Source organism: Micropterus salmoides, unplaced genomic scaffold, assembly GCF_014851395.1.
Source record: "Micropterus salmoides isolate LMB-PRFRI ecotype aquatic unplaced genomic scaffold, ASM1485139v1 Ms_hic_scaffold_20, whole genome shotgun sequence".
Taxonomy (NCBI): Eukaryota; Metazoa; Chordata; class Actinopteri; order Centrarchiformes; family Centrarchidae; genus Micropterus; species Micropterus salmoides.
In genome coordinates this window covers 25,634,331-25,661,768 of record NW_024041151.1, presented here as the reverse complement: position 1 = coordinate 25,661,768, position 27,438 = coordinate 25,634,331, and the positions used below count along the sequence as shown (strand labels likewise).

The 27,438-nt window shown below is 40.3% G+C and overlaps 1 pseudogene; it reads right to left on the bottom strand.

Annotated features, from left to right (window-relative positions):
* Positions 1–514: 514 nt before the first annotated feature.
* Positions 515–26,935, bottom strand: LOC119914467 (annotated as a pseudogene).
* Positions 26,936–27,438: the final 503 nt, after the last annotated feature.

Genomic DNA, 27,438 nt, shown 5'->3' with positions numbered 1-27,438 from the left:
TTACAAATTTTTTTACTCAATATTTAATTTATAAATTTTCATCCCTGTGACTGCAGGTAATTTTATGAATCCAATAATTTCATGAGATTCAAAGAGTCAAAATGTGTAAACATCTATCGTCAATTTCTAAAAAGTTCTAATTATTAGATGCTCCTGCCCAGTTTTAACTCCTCTATAGATGTTGTTCCTCATTAAAATTATATAAGAGTTAGTGAATGTCTGAGCTCTTATCATGCCTCCTATCCTGCAACGAGATCTGTACACGGCTCACTAACCTGCCACTCTTCAGTATCACCTCCTGCCCTCAATTTATATCAAGTATTGATCGGTTAGATCATCTCCCTTCCCAAATTACTATTGATCTAATCATCATTTCTGGCTTTTAGTTTGAAATGGGATGCTACTATACAATGAGATGGAACACTGTGTGCATATATGTGTATGTGTGTGTGGTGTGTGTGTGGTGTGTGTTTGTGTGTACCTGACTGCAGTGGTGCTGAAGGAGGCAGAGGAGCGGGTGGAGATGTAGGGGTAGTGCTTGGTGTCCAGTTATCCTCAATAGCATCCTTCGTGGGGGTCAAAAAGACAAAACAGATCTTTGACAGCAATACTGTCCGCCTTCACCACGCACACAAACACACATCAATAGGGGCTTCACAGTTGTGTCATGTCTCTTAGCAACCATGTGTGGCTCCTCATGAGAGGTCCATTGGAGAATTGGCCTTGCACAAATAAGGGGCTAAATATAGCTGATGATAACCAGGCTGGAAAATCAGATATTTGACTAAGGTTGTATAAATGTTGGGTGTACATCAACTGAAAAGCAAACAATTTGTTAGCCTAAAATTGTTCGTTGTTTTTAGATCCACAATTTAGGTGTGCTTGAAGAAGAAAAGAAACACACCTACTGCAAGGATGTTTTTTAACTATAAAGAAGAGAACCTCCAATATAGCTGCTGGACAGCAGGTTAAAACCCTATTTGTCTTAAAAACACACACAAATTAAATGTACAGTACTGTTTAAGGCAGGTGTGGAAAGTGCTGTAAAGTAAAAAAATTTTCAACCCTAACCTAGTTAATAGGTATTTATAGATAGATTTATCAATTAGTGAGAGACAGAAGAAAAATCTAATTATTAAATCAAATCATAATTATATACTGTATACAATATTTGGTATGACCACCCTTGCTTAAAAACAGCATCATTCTTAAAGGCACACTTGCACATAGTTTTTGTTAGAACTTGGCAGGTAGGTTGACATTGGAGAACTATCCACAGTTTCACGCAGCTCAGCTGCTTCTCTCTTTTCATGTAATCCCAGACAGACTCAATGATGTTGAGATCATGGCTCTGTGGGAGCCATACCACCATTTCCAAGACTCCTTTGAACTGAAAATAGTTCCAACGATTTTCACTGTATGTTTGGGGTTGTTGTCATGCTGCAGAATAAATTTGGGGCCAATCAGATGCCTCCATGGTGGTATTGCATGATGAATAAGTATCTGCCTGTACTAATCCTCAACTGCGTTCCAGAAATGCAGCACCAAACTTGCAATGAACCTCCACCATATTTGTGTATTGCCTGCAGACACTCATTGTATACCACTCTCCAGCCCTTCACTGAACAACCTGCCTTCTACAGCCAAATATTTCACATATTACTTATCAGTCCAGAGCAACAAACTGCCATTTTTCTCCAGCCCAGTTTCTGTGTACTGTGCATAGGTAAGTCGCTTGCCTTGTTTGTCAGAGGTATGGCTTTTTGGCCGCAAGTCTTTGATGAAGGCCACTTCTGACCTCCGGACAGTAGATGGGTGTAACAGGGTCCCATTGTTTTCTTCAGCTCTGAGCTGATGGCACTGCTCGACATCTTCTGATTGTAAAGGGATGATATGTTTTCTTCTGCTGCAGTCAGTTTCTTTGGGCGACCACTTTTCTACGTTCCGTAATGTTGCACGTTTCTTTGCTTCTTCAAAAGATCTTTGACAGCACATCTGAAAACCCCTGTCTGCCTTGGAGAGACCTTGCTGATGCAATATAACTACCTTGTGTCTTGCTGCTGTGCTCAGTCGCCATGGTGTACGACTTTACACAACCTCACCTTGTTAGCTGAGTTTGGCTGTTCCTCACCCAGTTAGATTCCTCTACACATCTGTTTCTGTTTCAGGTAATGTGTGTTTCAACCTACATATTGAATTGGTGATCATTAGCACCTGTTTGGTATAACTGTTTAATCATACACCTGACAGTTCGCCTAAATGTCTGACTTTGAGCAAGTTTAACTAGAAGGACAGATACTGTTTTAAAGGCAAACATTGATTTGATTAGATTTGTTTGTTCACTCACTTTGCATTTGTTTATTAATAATACAATCTATAAACATGTCTTTGAACCCAACTTTACAGCATTTTTTCCACACTGTCTTTTGCGCAATATGTATATGACTAAAGAAATAGCCCTTCAAACACCTCCATGATGTCCTTGACCAGTGGTGTCCAGCGGGACAGCTGATAGGTCTGTTCGCTCACACGCTCCTTCCTGTCCAGCTTCTTTCCTCTGCGGAGGGTGGACTAAAAGACAGAGACAAGACTTGAAAGAGAGAATGTGTATAAAAGGACAAAGCATTGGTGACCACAATCACCTGTAGGTCTTTCATATTGTCTGGCAAGATTTCATCCTTGCACACTGAACGAGGAGAGGATATTGTACAGACATTGCAAATAAAGGTGAGTGAGAGGTACAGGAGTGCAGACTCATAGTGCACATCAATCCCAACGAGATGATAGAAAGCAGACGGCGACACTGACGGCGGAGAGAGAGAAGAAAAGAAATAAAAAGAGGAGCGGCACCCAGGGAGGACCTTACATCTGTGACGATGGGGACCCAGGTGAGCCATGTTGGTGATGATCTCACTGTCCTCAGGGGGGATCTGAGCATGCTGGATCAACTTGTTCAGGTTCTCCTCCGTAATGCCTGAACACACCACACACACACACACAGCAACTTGCAACTGAAAAACATGTATGTTTACATTTAATATGTTGAGTTTGTTCTGGGATGGAGGGAAATTCATGTTTTGTAACTTGAGTGCAAAAATAAAATCGTTATATTAAAACTCAAATCTTGTAATAAACAGGAAGTATAAAATATACCTTTGAACAGCTTATTATTAGGTTATGTCTGACCTAAGAACTAACTTACTAAAGCTTTAGTCAGTGACAAGAAAATCTAGAAATTATTATAATGTTCAAGTTTTAACTGTGCAGTGAAATATCTGGCTAATGTCCCTGTACAATTCTGTACAACAGGTCCTATGTATTGTAATGTAATTCTAATACTCGCAAGTCTGAGATGATATTTAAAAGGGTGATCAGAACAGCTGAAGCAACAATAAAGAGTGCAAATAATTTAAACAAGCAATAAAAACCATGTAAAACAAAAAAACAAAGTTTAGCAGTTTTTACAAGATTTAGATTTGATTTCTTACCATTCTTGAGAAAAATGTAGAGCAGGATGATGCGGATCTTGTCATGTGCTGACGTTGGCATCCAGCAGGATGGGCACGATAGCTCTCATGGGGTCTTTGATCTTCTCTCCTCAGCGTCTGTGCCCATAGCCAGATCCTGTAACACAGAGCGCAGGTATCATATGTTTGTCATTTAAAACCCCTGGAATAACATTTCAAGGGATTATAAAAGCATTTTAATGACTGGAGACTTCAGAAAGCCCTGTTATCCCCCGCTTTCCTCTGTCTCTGCCTTCTCACCTGTTCCACACGGCACAGTTTGTCCACTGTTCCCTGGTAATGCTTCATACAGTCCTCAGCCAGCTGCAGATGAGTGGAGTACTGAAAAACACAAAACACGCAGGTTCAGCATACACATTTCTGGAAAACTCTCCCTCTCTCACACACACACACACACACCTTGCTGAGCTCCTTTTGGTACTGAGGCATCTTCTTCAGCATCTGGGACAGGTCCCTCATTGTGGTCTGAAAACAAAAACAAAAGCTAAAAGTGTGATGATGTCAACATCAGGGCAAGATATAATAAAATAGACATCGAAATTATTAATATCGGACCATATTTATGTTGGATTTTCTAATGGCAGAACAACCAGTTGGCCACTCAACACTTGAAGAGTTTAGTTAGAAAAGTAATTTATTCTATTTGGAAATAGAAAACATAAAGCTGTTCCTATTTGAAGTCTTGATCAACTAGATTTGATTGAATCTAATAATTATGAATTATAATCCTGTTTGTCCTTTTTGCTACAAATGTCAAAAGAAACAAAAGATAGAAACAAGACTTTTAATTTCTACTGCCAAATGATGCTGACAAAAGTTTTTTAATTAATTAAATTAAATACTGTTTACATTTTCTGAAAAGATTTTACATGTTGGGAAATAGTTTGCTTTCTTGCAGAGAGTTAGATGTACCTCTCATGTCTTTATGTTAAATGTGAAGCTACAGCCAGTAGTGAGTTATCTTAAAGACTGGAAGCAGGGGGAAACAGCTAGCCTGGCTGTGTCCAAACATAATCTGCCTACCAGCACCTCTAAAGCTCACTATACTAATATTATCTCATTTATTTAATCCATCCCCAAAAATGTAAAAACAAGTGGTGGTTTTACCAGGATAGCTTCCAGTCTTATGCTAAGCTAGCCTAACCACCTGCTGATTTCAGCTTCATATTTAATGGACAGACATGGTGGTATCGACCTTCTTATTTAACTCTCAGCAAGACAATGAATAAGCGTATTTCGCCAAGATATAAAACTGTTTCTTTAAAATGAGCAGTTGATCACTTCGCACCACATCTTGTCAATACTGTATGTTCAGACTATACACATCATCTAATCAACATTTTCTGTTGCAGCTCCCTCTTCACCTTCTCCCCAGTGTTCATCCGCTTGCTGGCAGAAAACTCCTTCAACTGGCGTGTCACTTCCCTAATGACAAAACACAAACAGCAAGGAGGAGCAGCAACACATGAGAGAAAGGTCGTCATAGCGCTTAATTCAGTATTCAAAGACTGAGTGAAGAGATATACAAGAGTATGAAAACAAGTACTCACTGGGACACCTCCGCTATGTGTTTGTGTCTCAGGCTCACCCACAGGTCATCGTCTTCATGCAGCAGAACCTCCTTCTCACGAGAGTCTCCGATGCCACTCGTCTCATACCTGAAGAAAAACAAGACACATCCTGACTGAAACTAATTTAGGTCCACATTTGTGATTGAAGCTGATATGAATATCTTGTCCGAGTTTTAACCAACACCTTAATTAAAATTGAAACATAGCCCTCACAAGTAATCATTTTTCTGTTTTGTCATTTGTGTTTTTCATACTTGTACACATCGTTTTCGATGGGCAAGAGGTCGTAGCCCATGGCCTGGAAGGTGAGTTCATGCAGGACAGGAGAGACGGGTCAAACGCCCTGTCCAGGATGATCAGCTGTGAGCGAGCCTTATCTGGACCCTACAGAGAGAAGGACAAACAGATACAGGAATAAAAGGTATAGCTATAAGATATAAAAACGTACAACATGTCTTACATAATACATGTGATAAGTACATTCTCAGTAACAGACAACAGGTAAAAACAAAGCAGGAATATATGGCGACAAAAAAAGTATTCTCCTGAGCTTACCTCTCCCATAGTGGGGTCATCAGCCTTGTAGGCGTCCAGTTTGTCCTGAACCAGTTGGGCCAGGGTGGCATTGTCCTTGTACTCGCTAACAGAATGACAGACAGGTGGATGGACGGATATTGGACACAAAGATACACATTCAAGCAAGCAGATGAGCGAAAACATAAAGAAAAGACAGAAAAAAACATTTTGATAACCAATACTTTTGGAAGCATTTGAGTGGCAGGCAGGTGTGTAAGACCTCTGTCCCTGCTGCAGTTCCCAAAAGGACACAGATCTCAAAGGGGGGAAACATTCATTTAAGCAAATATGCTGAATCAGTGCTCTAATAATTACATTTAATTACTTTTTTTAATTGATTGAGGTCTGTCAAGTAGTGAGAATGGACAGAGAGAGCTGAGCAGTGTAGACAGATAAGGGCAGGGATTACAGCTGAACAGATAATAAGTCAGCCACCGTTAAGATGACCCATCGCGGCCGCTGTAGTTTTGATGTCTCCTGAGCTCGATATGAAAAGAAATGTGGTCTTTCAAATTTTCACACTTAGTAGTTCGACAAATGCAGGCCAACATCTTCACTGTAGCGCCCATGGTTAGCTTTAACACCTGATCTGTCCAAATATTTCCTTGACTTCTAAAATGCCCACTGCCGCTCACCCTCGGTATCTGACGGCAGGGTACTCCTTCAGGGTGGCGCAGAGCGTGGCCAGCTGCTCGGCCAGCCTCTCCATCACCGGGTTCTTCAGCTGGGTCTTATGTGGGCTGTAGAAACTGTGGAAGGCGTCTGCATTGTCCAGAGAGTACACCTGAACACACAAACATGCACACAGCGTAAACATTGCCTCAGCAAAACAGTTTCTTACCTACCTACTTTTGTTGATTTGATCTTTTCCACCTTCCAACATCCTTTTTTTACTTAATGTGCACAGTCTTTGTCTCAAAGAGTTGCTGCTGCTGACTGAAACCCTTTGTGTTTTTAAATTCATGAACAGATTCCACCATATAAAGACTAATTATTGATCTGAACAGAGTTTCAGCATCATGTAGAAACATGAACTGCTCTGTGTAAAATGCAGCAGGACACAGTGCACAGACAGCATGTTATCTTGCTGTATTAAATACAAGCTGGAGGTCTTGTGATGATATCAAACATAGCTGATTTACATATTCTCTCCTCTTCTGTTATCTTCTCTCCTTTGTGTTTATCCTCCTTGTCTTATCTCTCCTGCCGTTTCCTCTTGTTTCCTCTCCTTCTCTCGTGTCCTCATCCTCCTCGCGGTCCTCTCATCTCCTTTCTAAACCTCTTCTTTCCTCTCCTTTTTGTTTCCTTGTTTCATCACCTGCCACCAATTCTCTTCTGTCCTCTCACCTCGTCTCCTGTTTAATTTCCTTGTTCCTCCCATCTCCTTTCCTCTTCCTGTGTCTCCTTATCTTTTCTACTCTTCTACTTTCCTCATCTGCCCTGTTTCCACTACATCCCTCCTCTTTCCTCTTTCATTTGTTTGTTTCCTATCCTCTCATTTCTTTTTGCCTCTTGTCCTCTTGTCCTCTTGTTTTGTCTCCTCTACTCTCCTGTCCTTGTTTCCTCCCCTTTTCTCATACATGCATCACACCACTCCCTCCTCCCACCCCATCTGTCCACGGTCACATGCTGCTCTGCAGAAGCGTCCCTTTGTTAGCCCGTTTACCATTGGCTACCACTTGCTGTGTGGATCCTGACTCATCCAATGGGGCGAGCGTATCAGCCTGTGGGCGGGGCAATGAGGCAGCACATAGCCTGGAGCAGAAAACCACTGACTCTGAATTAATCATAGTAGACAGGAGGGGAGTAAAGCATTGTGGGCCAAACAGCATCTTTATGAGAGAGAGAAGGATGGGCAGAAGGAGAGATGTGGAACATAGAAGGAGAGGAGGGGGGAGTGGAGGACGGGGAAAATTAAGAAAAATATGGTTGGAGGAAGGGAAAGAATAAATATAAATAGGAAGAAAAAATGAAAAGCTTGATGAGAGCCGTGAGCAGAGAGAGCACAAGCAACATATAAAAGAAAGGATGGAGAAATGGCGAGATAGAAAAAAGAGAAAACAGGAGGAGGAAAAACATGATGGAGGTAGGAATTTGGAAATATAGCAAAGGTGGAGAAGCAATGTGACAAATGTGAGTCTTTTTGGAACAATCTGGCAGTAAACAGAGTGACTGGTGAGTCAGCAGCATTATGCCAAGAGAGGGTTTTTGTGTTTCTCTCTCCTCCCTCCATCTCTTTCTATCCATCCCTGACTCAAACAACCAGTAACCTCGCTGTTACTATTCCTGTCTGTGTCCTTTCAGCATCTCTGTCCTACCACCTGTCTTTATCGATTTCCCGCTGCATTTCTTTGTCTCTGGTTTTTGCTAGCAAACAATAAATGTGAATCAACTTTCATTCATTTCCTGCTAAGAGGAGAAAATATGGAGCTAATTTTCTGCCAAGGCTTAAACAATCAAAACATGTTTTAAAAATGCCCTACGATTCACTTACAAACACAGTGTGGTTTGCAAAAACAAATAAAACATTAACAGACATGCATTTTGTTGTGGAAATATTTCACATAGTTCTAATACATCATGCTTCAGAAACAAGTACAGTCTTATGAGTACAAAAATATATATCCTACAAAGACAAGATAGTATCATGTGGCATTTGGCACAATGTTTCCGCTGTGATTGTGCTAAGGAGTTTCTTACAAATGTCCTAGTAATTCGGCAAACAGCAGGTGGCACTCTGAGTCAATTTAACTGCCAGGGGGGTTGAGCAGAGCAGAGGAGGGCAGATTGAACCGCCGCTGTCAGCCACTGTGGACAAGAGGATGACAGCTGTTCATGCCAAGTGTGCAGGGGGTGGTTTTTTATATAATTCACCCGTTTAAATTATATTAACGCTTAATGTTATGCATGACTGACAGGTGGGTGCCCTCTCAGGAGGCTTGCCGCTAGGTGGTTCAGCCACCAGGTCTTATTCAGCCTGCCTCAGCTCCAACTCTTTGCCTACTTTTGCATTAGCCAGAGTCAGGCACTGCCAAGATAGTGATGGCCGGCGCCCACATTGAGCTTCACAACGGCTCTTCAGCAAACCCTCAGGAATGCTGAATGCAGGAGTGCTGTGCTTTGAAGCCAATTTGACATAGTGGCCAAATCATGGAATTACAACTCCCAGCTCCGTGACGTGATGCACACCGGCCCCAAAAGACTTTTTCCCATAGACTTACATTGTTAAAGAGGTCATATTATGCAAATATTCAGGTCCATAATGTAATTTAGGGGTTGTACCAGAGCAGGTTTACATGGATGAATTTTCAAAAAACAACATATTTTTGTCATTCTGCACATTGCTGTAGCACCTCTTTTCAAGTTCCTATTGAGTTTATGGTCTCAATCGCTAGTTTCAGGTCTTTTTTAATACAGCATGATGTTCATTTAGTAAATTGTGGTCCCATTTAGAGGAAAATAGACCTTAAAGCAGAATATGCTTCAGGGCGGGATTATTTAAGTCGTTGCCATGGCAATCAGGCTCAGGAGTGATTCGTACCCACGGCACTGTGCAAATTTAAACAGTGGCGTTGAAAAGGTTATTAGGAGTTGGCGGTTCACTTTTTCTGGTGAGTACATTTAGTTTTAAGACTGTTGTTCGCTACAGAAAATTGTGAACCCTGTTAACATGACGGTTAACCTGAATTACAGATGCTAAGCAAGTTAGCTAGCTCCATACACGGCCGAAAGCGTTATTTCCATTTTGCCTGTGTGCGCACTGTAGTTCTCTACATAGAACTCCCTAGAGAGGGAGTGGTGAATGAGTAATGATTTTTGGATACAGCACTGGTAATTTTAAACCTGTACCTAATGCTTTTGGCTTCATATGCCACTGAGCAGCTTTCATAGAAATAGACAGAGCCCTGCCTCCAACGCTGCATCCCGTTCTTTTATTACATCCATGCACTTCAGAAACCTATGGTTGACGGTCAAGGACATGATGTCCATGTTTTATACAGTCTATAGTCCACAGTGGCTGGCAGAAGCCTCTCTGCTCAACCTCTTGGCGCACTGAAATTGACTCATAGCGCCACCTGCAGTTGTGGGGAGCAAATTACTCAAGGCATTTGTGAGAAAAAATCCTCAGTACAATTAATCAATCAGTGTTTGTTAGTGATAGTAGTGCATTTGTAAAACATGTTTTTCTTTTGTTTGTTAGGTTATGGAAATTAGCTTCATAAGAAAAGAAAGGTGAATACTGGCAAGAGAGGGAAAACAAACCATGGTCCAGATGTGCACACGCACTGTTTTTGTCACATTTAAAAAGACATTTTTATGCCTGATTGTGTTTAAGACGTCTAAATCTAAATAAATGAATAATCAGCACAAGTGCAACCATCATTACACAAGACCATTATGCACCGTTGGATATTTACCTGAGACTCGTAGGGCAAGAAGGCGATGTTGATCTCCGTCAGAGTCTTGATGGTTTTGGAAGCGCGGCTCTTCACCAGCTCGTTGAACAGAGGATCAGGGCAGGCTGTAAATTGTAAATTAAATAGAATTAAAATCTAGGCATTTTTACGCATAGAGTTCCAATAACATCTTAAAATATGTTGTTTTTTTAAGGAACATTTGGTCATATTCGTGGGTAAAAACACCACTGAGTTTGCATTGTTGTTGGTGACATATTTCATTGACTGATGAAGTTCGTTAGAAACATGTTTACCTGCATTTTCTTAAGCATTCATCAAGTAACCTTTTTGACAGACAAGATTAGGGGATTCTCATCAACAACAAATCCATCAATTGACAGGATGTAGCGGCAGATTCTATGAGCACCAGCTCACATTACAAAGTCATTTCTCACTCACATTTTCAATGAAGATAACTGTAGCTGTGCAATGCAATACAAGAATACTAAAAACTAAAACAGCTTCAAAATATGCCTTTTGGCCTACATAAAATAAAAAATGAGAGAAAACATCAATTCAAAAAAACAAAAATGGACAATGTGAGGACATGTGTGTACTGTTCATTCATCAAACTAACCAATTTAATTAAAGATGCACTCCCTGTTTTTGTTACATCTAATTACATACCCATTTCCTCCCTGCTGACTATTGATGTTTTGAAAGATAACTGTGAACTTACAAATCACTGTGAGCTGGGAGGAAACTGGGGGGATCTGAGGACACTATTGTGGGCTCTAACAAATTGTTGTGCATTCAAATATATAAAAACAAGACAAGAAAGCAGTTTATCTTTGAAAAACAATGTTAGAAGGGGTCTTGAAAACAGCACTACCAAAGAAAACAATACAATAACACACTCAACAAAGTGCACAACTAAGCAAAGCAAAAAGCATATAACAAATAATCACAATTGTTAAAAGTGTATGTAGATAAAATGTACGGAAGCCCTAAGCCATTGATTCAAATATTTTTTTTACTTCGTTTTCCGTGATAACAGGATAATTATCTCATGATCTCGAGATAACAAACCATAACTGAAACAAGGGTCAGCAGGTGCGTTTCTTTAAGATAATTTTGTAACAATTGGCTGAATCAGTAGTTAGCTCAGTTGGTAGAGTGCAGGACTTGCATTCCAAGGATTGCAGGTTCAGCCCCTGTTCTCTGCAAAAAAAGTTTATTAAATATATTTATTGTTTTTGAATCATTCTGTTTCAAAGTTGTTATGAAGAGATTCAGGGGAATCCAATCACACATTTCCCAGAGCTATTTCAAAGGTTTGTCAGGAAATGTACAGTTAAATAGATTCCCCTGAATGAGAAGCGGATGAATTTCCTCTGCCTGGGAATGATGGGGTGATGAGTCCATAGGTTGATCAATGTGAACCAAGCGTACATTCCAGCACGTGATTAATTGTGAGCATGTGAATCAGTCATCTTCATAAGAACTTTGTTTAAGAGGAATATAAAAAAAGATTTTTTTAAAAGATGAGCGTTCCATGAAGATCAAACTCATAACCTTAAGACTACAAGTCTTGTGCCTTACCAACAGAACTAATCAATGACACAGAAACTACCTTGAAATTACCTTTAAGAAACATTCTTGGCAACCCCTGCGTTAAACTACCGTTTTGCTATCAAAATGAAAGAGATGAAAATGATCCCGTTACCACAAGAAAACAACAGTCGTTATCTCGAGATCAGAAGATAATTATCCCGTTATCATGGGAAAACGGAGTAAAATAAAGATATGAATCAATGGCCGCTTAGGGCTTCTGTAGATATGGATTCTGCAACACAAATACGTTTTAGAACACAAACAGTGTATTTCATACAGTGATGTTGAAGCAAGTCACGTTTATACTCACAGTCAGTAAAGAAAACATGGGCTGCCTTGTATTTAGTTGAATGAGGGTCTTTAAAGTCTGCGATGAGGGTTTGGACAGACTAAGCAGAGAAACAGAATCAATCAGTGCATTAGACTGTAGAGTTCACTTGAGTGTGTGGACTACAGTTTGTATTAGTGTGTACAATCAGTGTGTGCTTTATTGCTAGGATGGTTTGATCAAAATGATGCTGCCAAAGCAGATTGACTTGAGCTAAATTAACAAATGACCACAGGAAGTAACATCTTTGCTCAACACGTCGTGCAAATAAAGCTGAAAAAAAGACTCAAAGAGACCAAAGAGAGCAAGATCAAAAGAAATATTTATTTGGTGGGGGGGTGTAATAATGCCATTGAAGTAGCAAAATATGGGAAACCAACACTTGAAAACACATGCTGAGCTGTTTAAAATGTGACTCCTCTTTTTATGTTTTAGATTTTTTCTTCTAAGTCATCTTATCAGACTGTGTATCATTTTATTTTCTGATGATTAATTTGTCCTCTGGCATTATAGTATACTATTTAGTAATGTGCAAATAATTTGTGTACTTTTCTATCTTAAGAAAATCAGTATTACTTATTATATTTTTGGTACATTGTTGGCCTTCTACAACTGCTTTGGAAATACTGCACTTATTAATTATGGTATTGACAACAAAGCTAATTTGAATTGGAAGGAGGGAGAGTGAGAGAAAGAGCGAGAGAGAGCATGCTTACCTTCTCTGTGGGTGTAATCAGGTAAATGGCCTCCAGGCTGGGAAGAGGCTCTCGTCGCTTGAGGATGTCCTCCACAACTAGAGAGGCAGAAACAGACATGTACACGGTTACAGAAGCACATGCACAAACAAACAGACAAAAGAGAAATGTTAGTTGTGACCATCGTTTCTTACTGGTGATGCCCTCTGTCATGATATCTGTCATCTTACAGCAGGACGACAACATCCTCATGCTCAGTTGGTCCACAATAAGCGCCTGGAAACATTAAATACAACAGTAACTATACAAACAGTTTATTACTCACATTATTCTGTCTCATTAGTGATTGAGGCTTATTCAGTCACTCCCTAAATCTAGGCTTTAACTCTTTTCTTGTGGTCTTAGTTATTGTAGCTTGTCTAACGTGCACTATTGTGATGAAAAATATTTGACTAATAGATTATTTGGCTGTGCGTTGCTCCACTCATACTCACTTACAGAAATGAGTAATGCTTGAATTGAGCCAGTACTTACTGGCACAGAGATTTGTGTCCAACTCTATACTGTTAATACTCAACACTGTGATTTTCCAAACAAAAGGTATACAGGATGTGATCAACATATGAATTGGGTTAATCAGCTCAGTTTTCTCCTCAAACTAGGGATGCACCGAAAATTCTTGGCCTAAGTTGAAACCGAATATATTGAAAAAAAACTTTTCCGAATACCGAACAAGTACATTCTCATTTTTGCCTTTTTTTTTTTACCATTGCATATGTGATTTTTGTTGCAGTGTTTCCCACAGGATTTGGAGAGACTATGGGGCAGGGTCTGAGGCCCGAGAGGGTCCAGTAAAGTAAATAACATGTGTCCATTTACTTTTAATGAACGTATGTAATATGTTTTATACTTTCTGTGAATATAATCCATTTAATCTTAATTCAATCCTTAATTTGAAAACTGGACTTTGTCACATGTGTATCCCCGATATGAGAACCATGTATGTGGTTCTCGTATCACGGAAGATGAAGACTTCACAGCCTCTCTTCAGGTAGGACTCTCATACTGCAAAACTTGTCTTTGTAAAGAGAGAAACTGACAGGATAAAGTCGCTAACCTGCCTGTCAGCTCACTCTAGTCCGTTTAGTGGATTTACCATAAAGCCTTAAATACATGTGCACTCGTAATTTAGGTGTGGCTACCTTAACCGTCTTCTCAGAAAGGAGTGACAGAAACACTCAAAGCGGGTCAGACCGTTTGTTGCCTTTTGTAAGAAGTCAGCCACAGATGGAGTGGATGTGCTAGGAGACAATTCAGTAGAACAGTGTCCGCAAACAGCAACTTCTTTCTCAGGCACTTTAAATGCTTCCAAAATGCTGACATGTCAACATAACTGTTTGGTAAAATTTGTGTTATCTAAACTAGGGCTGCAACTGAAAGTTACTTTCATTGGTAATTATGAAATGTCCTAAAGCCCAAGATGCCCGAAGTCCAAAGATGTAATTCCCAAACTCCCAAATATATATATATATACTATCATAGAAATCCAGCAAATATTCTGAGAAGCTGGAGCAAGTGCTTGTTTGACCTTTTTGGTTACTTGAAGGATTAATCGATTATCACAATTGTTGCCAATAAATGTTTTTGTTGATTGACTAATTATTTAATTGACTGCTTGTTTTACCTCTAATCTTGACGCACAGGTTTAAGCAAATTATTATCTAAATACTGGACAGTGGGGGGAATTCTGTATCAGCCAGTCATAAAGCAGTTGCCAGTAGTAAATGGGTTAGCAGTTTTTTTCAGCAGAATATCAAAACATAAATAGCTCAAATAACACAAATACACAAGATATTAACTGTCTTACCAAAGTGGAGAAAAACAAGAAGAAGCTACAGGGTTTTGATTTGAACTAAGCTCTAAAATAGGTCACTTCACTAATTAGCGTGTCTGGGTGAAGATGTGTTAGTTACTCAAATATGATGATGCTGTCTTTGGTTCGTGTCTCGGCCCTTCACATCAGTGCCCCCCCTTTCTATTAGGCCCAGAGTCTGTTATTTCAGGGTATTTTCTTCTAACTTTGAGATTCTTACCTTCCATTCTCCCTTCTTCTTCACCTTCTTGATTACATCATTCATAATCTCTGTAAAAGAAAAGAAAAATAAACATTGTCAGCAATCGTCAGGAGGGACGCATGATGATCTGATGAGAAAAGATGTTTAAATACATTTTCAACAGTGAATACTCATAAACAACCCCCCCCCCCCCCCCCCCCCACCCACACACACACACACACACACACAAGGCCTCCCAGAGCTCAGTGTCTCAGTTCCCAGACATTTACATAAACACATGGGGATATGGTTAAATAAAAAGACATGTGCTCTATGCCTTTGTGTCCTGCTTGTGTTCAAGAAGCAATTTTCGTTTGCCGAGGATTGTCTTCATAGACTACTACAATCAAACTAATAATTTAATAATTTTCAGTCTCTATTGAGTAGCAAAACTGTTTTGGTCATTTCAATGAATAAGAATTAATAAAGAACAAGGAGCCAATAATGACAACGGAGGCATATCTTTATGTCCCAACTGCATATACTGATCATTAATAATGCTTTGAGTATAATCATAACAGAAAAATAAAGAAGATTATTGGATTTAGGAATGTTATAGTTCCACACTTTGATAATCACATTACAAGTCTTGATATAAGATTTCACCGTCTTTATTAACGTTTACTTTATAGTTGCAGTAGTTTAAATTAGAGAAGGAGAGTGCTTATGTTTGCAAGTTTTGGTTGTATTAGCGCATCTGACTACAAATTCCAACTCAACAAATAAAAACTACAGTGGAAACAACAGCATCATCCTGTGCCACTGGTTAACAGTAATAATGCACTTCCTTCACTGGAGGACAACAACATGCGAAAGTCAAACATAGCCTCCAACAAGGTTAATGACCACAGCTCTGCACCAGTGGAATAAAACCACTCGATGAGGAGTGAATAAAAAACGCAGAGGCTGTCTGTCATCTCAGAGGAAAGATAATCCCATCCCACTGTGAGGTCACGGCACGATGGTCATGTTTATACCACCATACCGATATTGGCCTGATCACTGTGCCAACCATCTGCCAGCCGTACTAGGATGAATCCATTTAGGGTGAATTACTGTTTGACATCTTGCTGGATCGCTGTAAATGTAAACCGCTAAGCCCTTCGGTCCGACTACAACCACAGATACTGATGGATTACCACAGATTAACAAGGACTAGTACAAAAAAAAAGATTACAGGGCAAACATCAAATGAAGATCAGGCATGTGTTCATGTCATTCATCTTGTTTTCTGCCTACTTCACAATACAATGATACAATGAAAGAAGGATACATATATAGCATGGAAGGAAGGGTATATAGATAAGATGGAAGAAAGGGTACATAGATGGGATGGAAGGAAGGGTTTATATAGATAGGATGCAAGGAAGGATAGATATATACCAGAGGTTCTCAAACTTTGAGGGATGGTTGAAATAGGGCCACGGAGAGAGAGAAACGAGGAAAAGCTGTTTGTGTTCTGAAAACACAAAGTTAGTTATTGTAGTTTTGCCCGTGGAATTGGCACATTTATCAACACAGTTAGCTGGAGCTGTAGCAGTTGTGACACACATGCTCATGGAGGCAGACACTTCAATACCCTTAGTGGCCCTGATTGCTGCAGTTAGTAGTTATTAGTTATTTGACATACTTTAAATGGTGTCAAAATGCTGACAAATTTTAAAAATGGACACAATGGCATCATTATACTTCCTGTTTAGATCCCCCCGAGAGCATGATTGAAACTTTCCAATGATTATCTGCCAGATAGATTCATTGATAGGTGTGATAAAACCCATTAATATCTACATTTTTCATGTTACTCTGTCACCATGGGGTGTTCATTTGAGGGGCCCACAGCATCAGACTTTCAAAACTTTTCTAAAAGATGGACAAATAGATAGATGAATGAGAGAGGGGTAGACAGATAGAGTTACTGTATATAACTCAAACCCTTCAGTTTTGCATGTGAATATAGCTCAAATTTATGTTGTTGAAAAACTACAGAATGGGCCTTTAAAAGCAGCCTACGTACCATATGACTGAAGTTTGACAGGGTGAATAATGAACCACTGACAGACATCGGCCTGCACCTCCTGTGAGTCAGAGGAACTGTATCTGACCTCCTGTGGGACAGATGAACTTAGAATAGTACGAATATAATTCACACTAAATGACTGAGAGATTCCCCGACTCAGCTTCAGTCTATTTCCAGCATCGTCTGTGTCCTGTTCTGTATGCTGCTGTGTCAGCATAATGGCATATACAAACCAAAGCAACAAAACGCACATGGGTTTTTTATCTTATTAAGGACAGAGTACTTTGACTTTGGAGCTGGCGACAAATCTGTATTAAATGCTCAAAGTAACAGATGTAAAATTAAAGCTGGTTCCCTTTTATTCCTAAAAAGTCGACTTGTTTTTCATCCAGCAGCGCTCCAGGACGCAGGATGAGACACTTCTATGAACAAAGAAGCAGTGGGGATATCCGTCACTGTTTCCCCTTTCCTCTGCTGCAGCGTTTCCTCTCATGTGCTGCAGCTTTTTTCAGATAAAAGCAACTCTAGTCACTGTCAAGTCAAGTGAATGCATTTTTTTATGATTTTCTTAAGTTTCAAGATGTCACACTTATGTTCTCCAAGAAATGTTGATTGATGTTGATTAAAAATGTATCTTTCAAAAGGCTACATTCACACTGCATACTGTATTAAATCCTCCTCTAAAGGTGAACACAACACAATGTTTGCAATCCCTGTTGGTCAGTGAAGGCATACAGTTGAGAATTTAACTTAATATTTTATTGGTACACATATGTGTGAAAAGAATGTCGGCTAGCAAGCAAAGTTAAAGCTTTACTATGCAAAATTTTAACATGAACAATGAATCAGATGATCAAAAAGTGCCACTTGTAATGACAAACCCACTGAGAATTATGACCCGACCCACTTTAGCATCTTTTAGCTCAGTGATCTAGTTTTCTTGTTAACCCCACAGCTGTTTTCAGCAAATAAGCTCTGATAAACTCACTGTACACAAACCTGTCCAGCACCAAATGGCAGAAAGATAAAGCTGGTGACTAGCTGTTAGCAGTTAGCAGCTAAATAGACAGGTATTTTTTTCAGGAGTTGGTAGAGACCAAACCAGAGCTAAAAGGAGAGTGAGAGTGTGTTTTTTTCATCATGTGGACACAAACACGGATCCAAATGAATCCTAGTGTTGCTCAATGTCAGCTGAATTTATGCTCAGCTTGCTCCACAACCCCCACATGGTTAAACAAAAAATGAATGCAGCTTTAAGGTGAATAATTTTCGGAACAAAAAAGCCCCTACACACCCACACAGGTGTTTCCACTTAATCTACCTAATTATATCTCAGGACTGTGTGATCATGTACAAATGACACTTGATCTCTCTGACTCTGTTAACGTCATTGTATCTGTTTGGGTGGGACATAGTTTTATCATTCTTGGGTGCATGGCGTTTAGTGACCTCAACATACAATAGCTCTGCATCAGCTCTAACATCAACCGGAGTAAAGGAAAATAGCAACCTGAATTTCACATCATTTTGTCTGTATAGTATAAACTAGACTGTTTAAATAATGTGCAACTGCAGTAATCGTATGAAATCTGCCACCCAAACTATTTTACTTTTTGTCTTCAGAAAAGAGTTAAGATTAAAACGATCATTTTTATATTTAGATATCTAGTAACCAACGGAAATGTTTTAAGGGTGAATAGGATAGAAAACTATTATAACACTACATTTCAACAGCTACTCCCTCACTCCTCTCTGTGTTGTCCATCACTGAGTCATGTAAATAACATGTTGATGATAAAACTTTGACAAAGTGGACACCCTCCTAACTGACGACTTCATGAGAATGAAGGTTAAATCAAAACTATGTCAGGAGGAGACAGCACTGTGGATCTTTCCTTTCTGACCTCCTGATCCAAGCACAACAGTACAGAAAAGCACCAGCCAGACAGAAGGGAAGGAACCTGAAAAAACACAGCGCAACAGCTGTGTCAACCAAACAGACAGAGTGGCGCAGACACACACACACTGCTTAGAAGCCTCATAATCTTACTCACATCCAGTTTAACAGGATACACATCCTCACGCAGAGCAAGGCAGAAAACGAAGACAGACCAAAGGCACAAAATGTTGTAGTCAAACCATAAAAACTGAACATATTAATTAACAACTGCAGCCAAAGAAAATAGAAGAGCAGGATTTCTTTTAACAAAATGTCTGGTCAATCTTCCCTTTGATGAATAGAAGAATAAACTTGACGAGCCTCAGTTGTCCTTACTGTGTTTACTAAAACACAAATCAAAATGAAGATCTTGGTACAGCTTGCATACATGGACACATTCAACACCAAAAACTTAAACTCTTCATACACTTGTTTCAGCTTTAGATGGTACTATGAATAAGGAAGTGGTAGACAACGTGTCTGTGACTGACAGCCAAGAATAGATCACACCCATGCTTATTATGTAGGTGAAGTCAAGGTCTTCAGCTTATCTTTACCTCCAAGCATGCAAAGCCTCCCAGCATGCCAAGTCTGAAGGACTAAGGGATGCTTCTCAGATTAATTATTGCATCATTGCATAACTTAAACACTCCTTCATACCCATCACCCTCTGTGGCCATTTTACCCAAATGACGATATTAGCCACAATAAGAAGCAGTGTGTGTGCTTCACGATATTGCTGATTGAGTTGATGCACACACAGGCCTGACTCTACATATTATGCAGCAGTGAAGAGCTGACAGTTTCTTCCTTTGCCTTGTGGTTCTCCCCCCTTCAGGGACTTTCACCTATGAGCACATGACCCATTTTTTCTCTGGATCTCAGCTTCACAGCAGCATCTCTCCCGAGAGAATCTGACACTGCCGATCTTAAAGAGACAGGCCGACATTTCAGCAGGGCTCGCCCAGCCTTCACCACCCTTCAGCTCAGAGACTTTTTAAATTATTTGTCAAAAAAAAACAAAGCCTCACTTCCAGCATTGTAAAAAAATAAATAAGCCATTGACAAAAACAAAAATAAAGAACACAGATCTCTATCATAGTCCATCAATAGAACTATGCATGATCAGGTGTTATAGCAACATAGTAAAAACTGTAACAGATATAATGGAGGCAATTAACAGTGGCATTTCAACAAAGATGAACTCAATTAAAATGCTCGTCAGTTGCATCCCTTGTTTGATCCAACTGTGCTAGTAGCCAATTCAACTCATGGTGAGGTTAATTTCCCCAGTGAGAGTTAAAATTAAATTGATTCAAAAATGTAAACAAGACATAAAGACTGCATGAGGGTAACAATCTTGAAACCCAGAGCTAGTCTACTTTCATGGCCTGATATTGCTGGCCTGCAGTTGCATAACACCCTAACCAGCCAAAACCAGCACAAGTTGGTTGGAAGAAAAGCAGAAGAGGATCCAACATCCATCCAATCAGAGGTCAGAGGTCACGCAGGTTAAGGAGAGGTGCAGGTCACACAGTCACAACAGGAAATGGACTGATGCGAGGACAATTTTCCCATGACCTGCACAGATGAGTGATGGGAGTTGATGTACAGGAGGACCCAATCAGACACAAGCACAGATATGCTCAGCAGGTCTGTAGATCTGTAAAGTATTTTAATGATAGGGGACTGATCTCTGGCGACTGTGTTTGCAGTGTGTTGACTAATTCTCATGCACACCACAACAGAGTAGGCATGGGTTTTTTAATATTTTCCACGGCGGTGGGTCTAGCAGTGCCAGCTGAAGGTGTGGGAGCATCAGTCAACCCTGGTGTGATAATACAAAAAAAATCAACACATTAACATGCTTTTAACGTCTCAGGACACCAGATTATTACCTGCTGAGACAGAAACATTTTGTGTGTAAAGGCCAGCAGTTCATTTGTTGCGCTTTGTACATACTGTATCGACATAATATTTCTTCACTTTGTATCATTGCACTACTCTTCACAGTTCAATCAAACTACTGCATTTATTTCACATACAAAATGCCTTTAAAATGCTGCACAGAATAACTTTGTTTTCTTATGTAATAAGATCAATGACAACCAGTTGACTAATCGATGACTATTTTGCAAAACTTTGTGTTATGAAACTCCTACTGGACGCCCCCAGTTAGAGTTATTTTAGCAGGTATGATATCACTAAACTGTTCCTTTCAGATTAGAAAACATCTTTTGTATTTTCTACACATCTGATTCTGGGAGTGCACACCTAGTTATGTCCAATTTTTCAGAGTGGCAAGACCAGAGGCTCTTTATTCTGACTGTTTTTGTGGTTATGGTTAAACTCAAACAGAACATAAACATTTGTCAAAAGGAAAATTTTAAAGGTATTTCATTTAAAAATGAAAGTGAAATAGAACAAAATAGCAAATACTTTCATTGGAGATGCTTGAACCAGTAAATGTTTGATGTTTGTACAGAAGGCATTACTTAAAGACAATGAAATAAATCCTTATCCTGTGTCCCTGGCCTGCATTCATCTTTCTGTTATATCTTGGTATCATCCTATGAAATTTGGTGCAACCAGTTAACCCGTCCCATCAAATCAAATCACACTTCACTTCCCTCGCTTGCGGGCACCCTTTGCTCTGGGTCATAGATCACAGGCGCCTCTGTGGAGGTGTGTGTTTGGATGTCTGAAGGCAAAATATTTATCCTAAAGACTGTGGTTGCGTACTAATATATTCATTCCTCCCTCGTCCTCCACCTGCTGATCTAATAATGCAGGGGAAGAAGGTGTAGGTCCTCAGTCCAACAGTCCTCTACAGCTCCAAATCGCTGTGAATATCCAGAGACTTCACACTGGCTGCAGCACACACAGTATGAGCAATCAAATAAAATCCCTGAACGTCTTCATCAAATCACATTACATTACAGAAGCTTAAGATGCTCTAACTCTCATTTCACTGTGCCTTTAAAGATGGATCACTTATCAAAATGGTCACCGGTCAATCATTTCATTAAAAGGACGAATCAGCTAATTGTTTTCGGCTCTATCACAGAAATGTGAGTGCAGGAAGCTGCAAGAAACCATCACCTTGATATGTGATGAATCAGAAATTCATGTTTACTTTGTCTTGTTTTTGGCATTCTACAGAAACTAAGCAGGGAGGGATTTAAGCGAAACCTAGGATGCTAAAAATGGCAGACAGTATATAATAGACTGGGACTGGGACTAGGAAAGCAAGTGATCCGCTGTGATGCCGCAGGCTGCAAGAACCTGGCTAGCGCTCTGTCTGAGTGCTCTGCAGTCTCCATCAGCTCGGCTGTACTGGTTAATGTACAGCATAAAAGCCCAAATCAACATCCTTTTTCATATTTAAATCCTCTTACAGGTAAAATAACAACTTGACACGTCACCATGTCATGCTACACTATTTTTCTATTATTCTTTCTCCTTAATCTGCATTTTTTAAAATTTCGCTGGAGGACGAGAGCATCTTGGCTAACGTTCCTTGGCTTTCATACCGTGCCGATCTTCTATAAGTAGATATTTCTGTAACACTGTGTTAAATATGTCTCCACTGTATGTGTGTGTGTATGCAAAAAGAAGGATGGAGAGAGCAGTCACGTGTTGCTGAGAAGAGTGGGAGGAGGAGGATGCCTGCCCGCTCTGACACAGCACTCTTCCTCAGTGAAAGAGAATGGGAATTCATTAAGATCACGAGCCACTGTAACCCTGAGAGCTCCATTTCAGCCAGCCCTTAATGCTCTGTAACCACAGCGACATGACATTTCAGCATGGATTTAGTAGGGAGTTTGTGTGTTTGTGCAGCATGCATGTGTATTTGTTGTGTGTGTGTGTGTGTGTGTGTGTGTTTTATGGAGGCCCAGGGGCTGCAGGCACTGCGTCAGACACTGAACCCAGACGAGTGTGTGACGCTCTGGTTCAGTGATGCTTCCAAGGTCAGTGGAAAGCTTTTTGTGTGTGTGTGTGTATTTGTGTGTGTGTGTGTATTTGTTTGTGTGTGTGTGTGTCTGCAGCTAAATGCATGCATGTGTCCTTCTCTGATTCACCTTTCTCCTTCCTTCTCTTCTACAAAGCCCTACACTGAAGAGAGAACTGACTCATCACAACCAATCAGATCCTTAAAGGGATAGTTCAACATTTTGGGAAGAGCACTTACTTGAACCCTTTCTAATATTTAAATGAGAAGATCAATATCAGTCTCACATCAGTGTGTTAACTACAGAGCTAAAGTCAGGATGTGGTTAGCCTAGCTTAGCCTTAAGACTGGACAAAGGTCAAAAATAAACCATACCAACATTTCTAAAACTCACTAATGAACAAATTGAATCTCATTTGTTTATTCCGTATTTAAGTGAAATGCAAAAACAACAATTTTTGGTTTTAGAGGGAGCTATATGTTGGAGCTATTCTAGTTTATCTGTGAAGCATCTCCGGCTATAGTACAGGTTGCCACATACAATTGGTAATCACAGGTTTTGAGTGTGTTTGAGTGTGACCCATGTGAAGCCGCCTAGTCACTGCCCCTTGCTTTTGTTGGCCAAGAAATTGAACTTTGGACAAAGCCAGGATAGCAGTTTCCCCCTACTTGCAGTCTCAATGCTAAGCTAGGCTAGCACCGTCCTGACTCCAGCTTTTACGCATTTCCTTATCTCATTCTCAGCGAGAATGAGTGTATTTTCCCAAACTAGTACTTGTAGTAATGCTTTCTTGCAACAAGAGACAAGACTAAAAGAAACAAAAATGCTCAAAATGTATTAAGATTCAATGCTTAGTGCTATTTACAACTGGACTGACATCTTTCAGCATAATCCCTGTTTCCTGTTATTACACTGAACAGAACAAATTTCTTGTATCCTAATTGCCAAATGATTACACTATGATTATTATGGCATGTATTCTGAGTAACAGCGTAAAAATTGGTACAAACTGAAACAAACACTGTTAGCATCTACCTGTTTAACCCTACCTCTTAATCCATAATCCTTCGCACATGAGAACAACAACAAATCACATCACTTTTACCGTTACGCATTACCGGTACCGTGTCCAAACAAATCCCATAATGCTTTATGGCATTATTGGATTTACAGGATTTTTGCAGAAATGTGATGAAGTGATGAAGTATCCCAACCTTCTCAAGAATTTCTCACTTTAATTTCTTGAACATTTACAACATATCACTATATCAATATCACATGGCAAATTACACATGCTGTGATGCAAGATTTTTCCATATAACCCCCCCTCTAACTGAATGAATCAATGAATTAATCAACGTAGGCTTATGATTCCTTGTCTGGATCTACATAAAAAGGCACAAGAGGCCTTCACCTTTTGAGAAATACAAAGAATAGATAGAATAACATGAAGAAATGCCCAATATAATGAGATGAGTAGAATGGCCCTTTATACATTATATTGAATTGTGGTATTGTAAAAAACTGTAATATTAAAAATATTGTTTCTTTTCAATCACTGGGTTGTTATTTATATTAATCACTTCTGTACTTCCTCAGTTTCATCAGCCTGAGAGATGGCAGCACTATTAAATATTTGTCAGCTCAGGTTGATGCTGGCTGCTGAGCAGCCTCATCATTTAGCTTTATTTTCTGGGACTGACGCTCATATACAGTCATGAAAGGGGAGGGTGAAACTCTGCTTGCTTCCCATCCCCCTCCTTCAACCTGGCTGCTACTGCTGCAGAGAGGACCCATGATGGTGTTGCCTTCCCTCTCTGCCCCCACCACCTCTACCAATCCCATCCCAGCTTTACCTCAGCCAAACAGAGTGCAGGTGTTGCCTCCTGCGTCCCTGCAGGGAAACATGCACAATTGTTTACATTGTTCTGGAAAAGACGATTCACTCGACAATGAGAGCCTGCACGTGCCTGCCTTACAGTTTTACAAATGGGGTTATGTAATTGCCAGTTACAAGGCCTAAATAATTAAGTAATGCAGAACAGGCTAAATATTTGGCACGTGCAGCTGTACTGTGTAATGTTGCAGGTGTGCACATGATATAATTTCTATCAAATTTCAGTCTTGTGGCCTTACCTCAAAAAATGTTATGCCATATTATTAGCAAGACTGCCAGTGATGCAGGCCGCACAAATGCTGGTGTGGGCTGACACTAATATCAATTCTCACTGTAATATAGAACCAAGCCAACCATGTGTCCTAATCCCCTATTTAAAAAAATCTGTCTTAAAAGTGAATGTACATATTTGAGTTTGCAATGATCAGCGGTTCAAGCTCAAATCTTTCTCCATGTGTGAGGCCTGTTCCCAGCCAAAGCACAAACCTTTTCACCCTTCACCATGTCATATCAGAAAAATACTGTAACTCTGTATGACTGTGGGGGCCCAAACATTTGCAGCAGGACACAAGACAAATATGATACAACACTGATCCTGATGTGATCTCAGGAATATACAGATTCAGCAACCTTAATACCAGAAAGTGAGACATTGCGTGGATTTCTGTAGTGAAATGTGAAACCATGAGCTAAGCTAAACAACAGATATCAACTGAAGCAAATCCTGCAGCATGGGCAGGGCACGTTACCAAAAATGAAGAGAACTTGACGAAAAAACATAAGTGATGTATTGGAAACCTGACTTCATATTAAGTGGTCTGTATGAGTCTTTCCTTTATTATGCAGGTCTGGTCGAGGTTATCAAGACCACCAACACTTGCACCCAGTTGACCCTGCTGAGAATCGAGCTGCGCCTCCATGTTTAGGCCTGCATCGGCACCTCACACCGACACTGCTGGAGCATCAGCCGAAATAAATTAGTCTAAATCACAAAATCAGATACTGTGCTGTCCAGTCCACAGCGTCCTAATGATGCAGGATTATACAGACTGGGTTTGATCGGTGGCGCATCGCCAGTAAAGGGCATGATGTCGATGAGAGGGCACTGGTCGTAGTTTATATACAGATAATCCGGAATTTCTTCCGTAGCGGCCTTTTTAAGGCAACTTGGATTCAATCCGCTAGAGGTATAGCGAAGCCGACAAGCAGCTTGATTGAGCTCCGAAGCGCTGCGGGTGAGAAAGGGTGTTTTTACGCAACCGATTGATGCTCGATCAGAGGGGTGAGGCACTGCTGAAATCAGGGAATCCCACGGATGTCGAGTGTCAATCTCCAGTCACTTAATAACCAGTAGTATTACATGAGATTATTGACTATAATTGGCTAACCAAGGCACGAGAAGCGAATGTCTGCAGCATCTTATAAAACAATATTCAGGTAAAACCAGAGTGTGATGGAGCACCAATGCAGAGCATTTTATTCCCGAAATAAACGCTGATTGTGGCTAAAAGGGCGTGTGTGAGATTAATTTGCCTCCAGGCTTTCTGCAGCTGGAGAATGGTGCCTACACTGTATATCAGTGGGCTAATCACCGCCTGTTAATGCCATTTTCAGGTCTCCGCCGCTTGAAATACAGTTGCGCATCCGCACCGCAGGAGCCTGGTGAGACAAACCAGTCTCTGCAGGTTATACACGGCTCCGTCACTACACGGCCGTGGTTTACAATAGGATACAATGGTACACGAACAGCACCACCTTCATCATCATCATCATTATCATCATCATCACCACCATCACCCAGATGCACTAGCTGACATCCGCATCCTTAAACAAAAATACACACACAAACACAACCGCATTTGCGCGCACGGGCGCAGCTTAACATCCCTCCACATTTAGAGCAAAATAACTAATTAATATTATCTTACTTTCGCCGACCACCGCCTTTAATCCGATTGGTGCCATGATGCTGCTGAGTGTGGGACCGAGTGTTCACCCTCTGCTTCCTACCTCTCTCTCTCTCTCTCTTTCTCTCTCTCTCCTCCTCACACCGCTGCGGAGGAGCCTCCAGTTGGAGACGTCACCGCGTATCCCTCCGCACCATCCCCTCATTGGTGGTGTTGGACGTTTGGCTGCAACTGCGACTTATTAGCTTGAACAGCTTCTTGCTCCAGCTTTATGCCTGTTCTTATGTTCTTCATTAACCCTTGTATTAGCCTGACATCACGAAAAATATTGTCTGCATGTAATGATAATCTGTTTTAGCATTACATACCAGAGGAAAGACTGTCATATGTTTATATATTTTTGTATCATATCACTGTGTTTAAATATTGTTTTATCGGGCTGCAATGCATAATTCTTTTCCTCATCGACCCAGCAGCAAAATATATTTAGTTTACAGTAAGTACAAGCAGTAACTCCCGACTAGCTGATCGGCAAAAGATTTGAAAAGAATGTTCTAGCCAAGTGGCTTACACACTGAACTTATCATTAGCCTAATTGTGTTTTCCATTAAAGGTTGAAATATTTCACACCTATCTGCCCTGAGAGCATTAGCTGTGATGGGGGATGAAAGCGAGGCTTTCTGCAGAGGATACAAGCCACAAGTGTCCACAAGGGGGCAGCATTTATCTTTCTGAGGGGCGACGCAAACACACGGCAATGAAGACGGGCTTTCTCACAGAAAAACATAGGCTATTCACCTTGTCATGGGCTTCAAGAGTAGTACCTATTAAAATAAATACCGCTCATTATAATAAACAATTATAAAACAAGAACATTACTTATGGATGATATTTACATCCAGA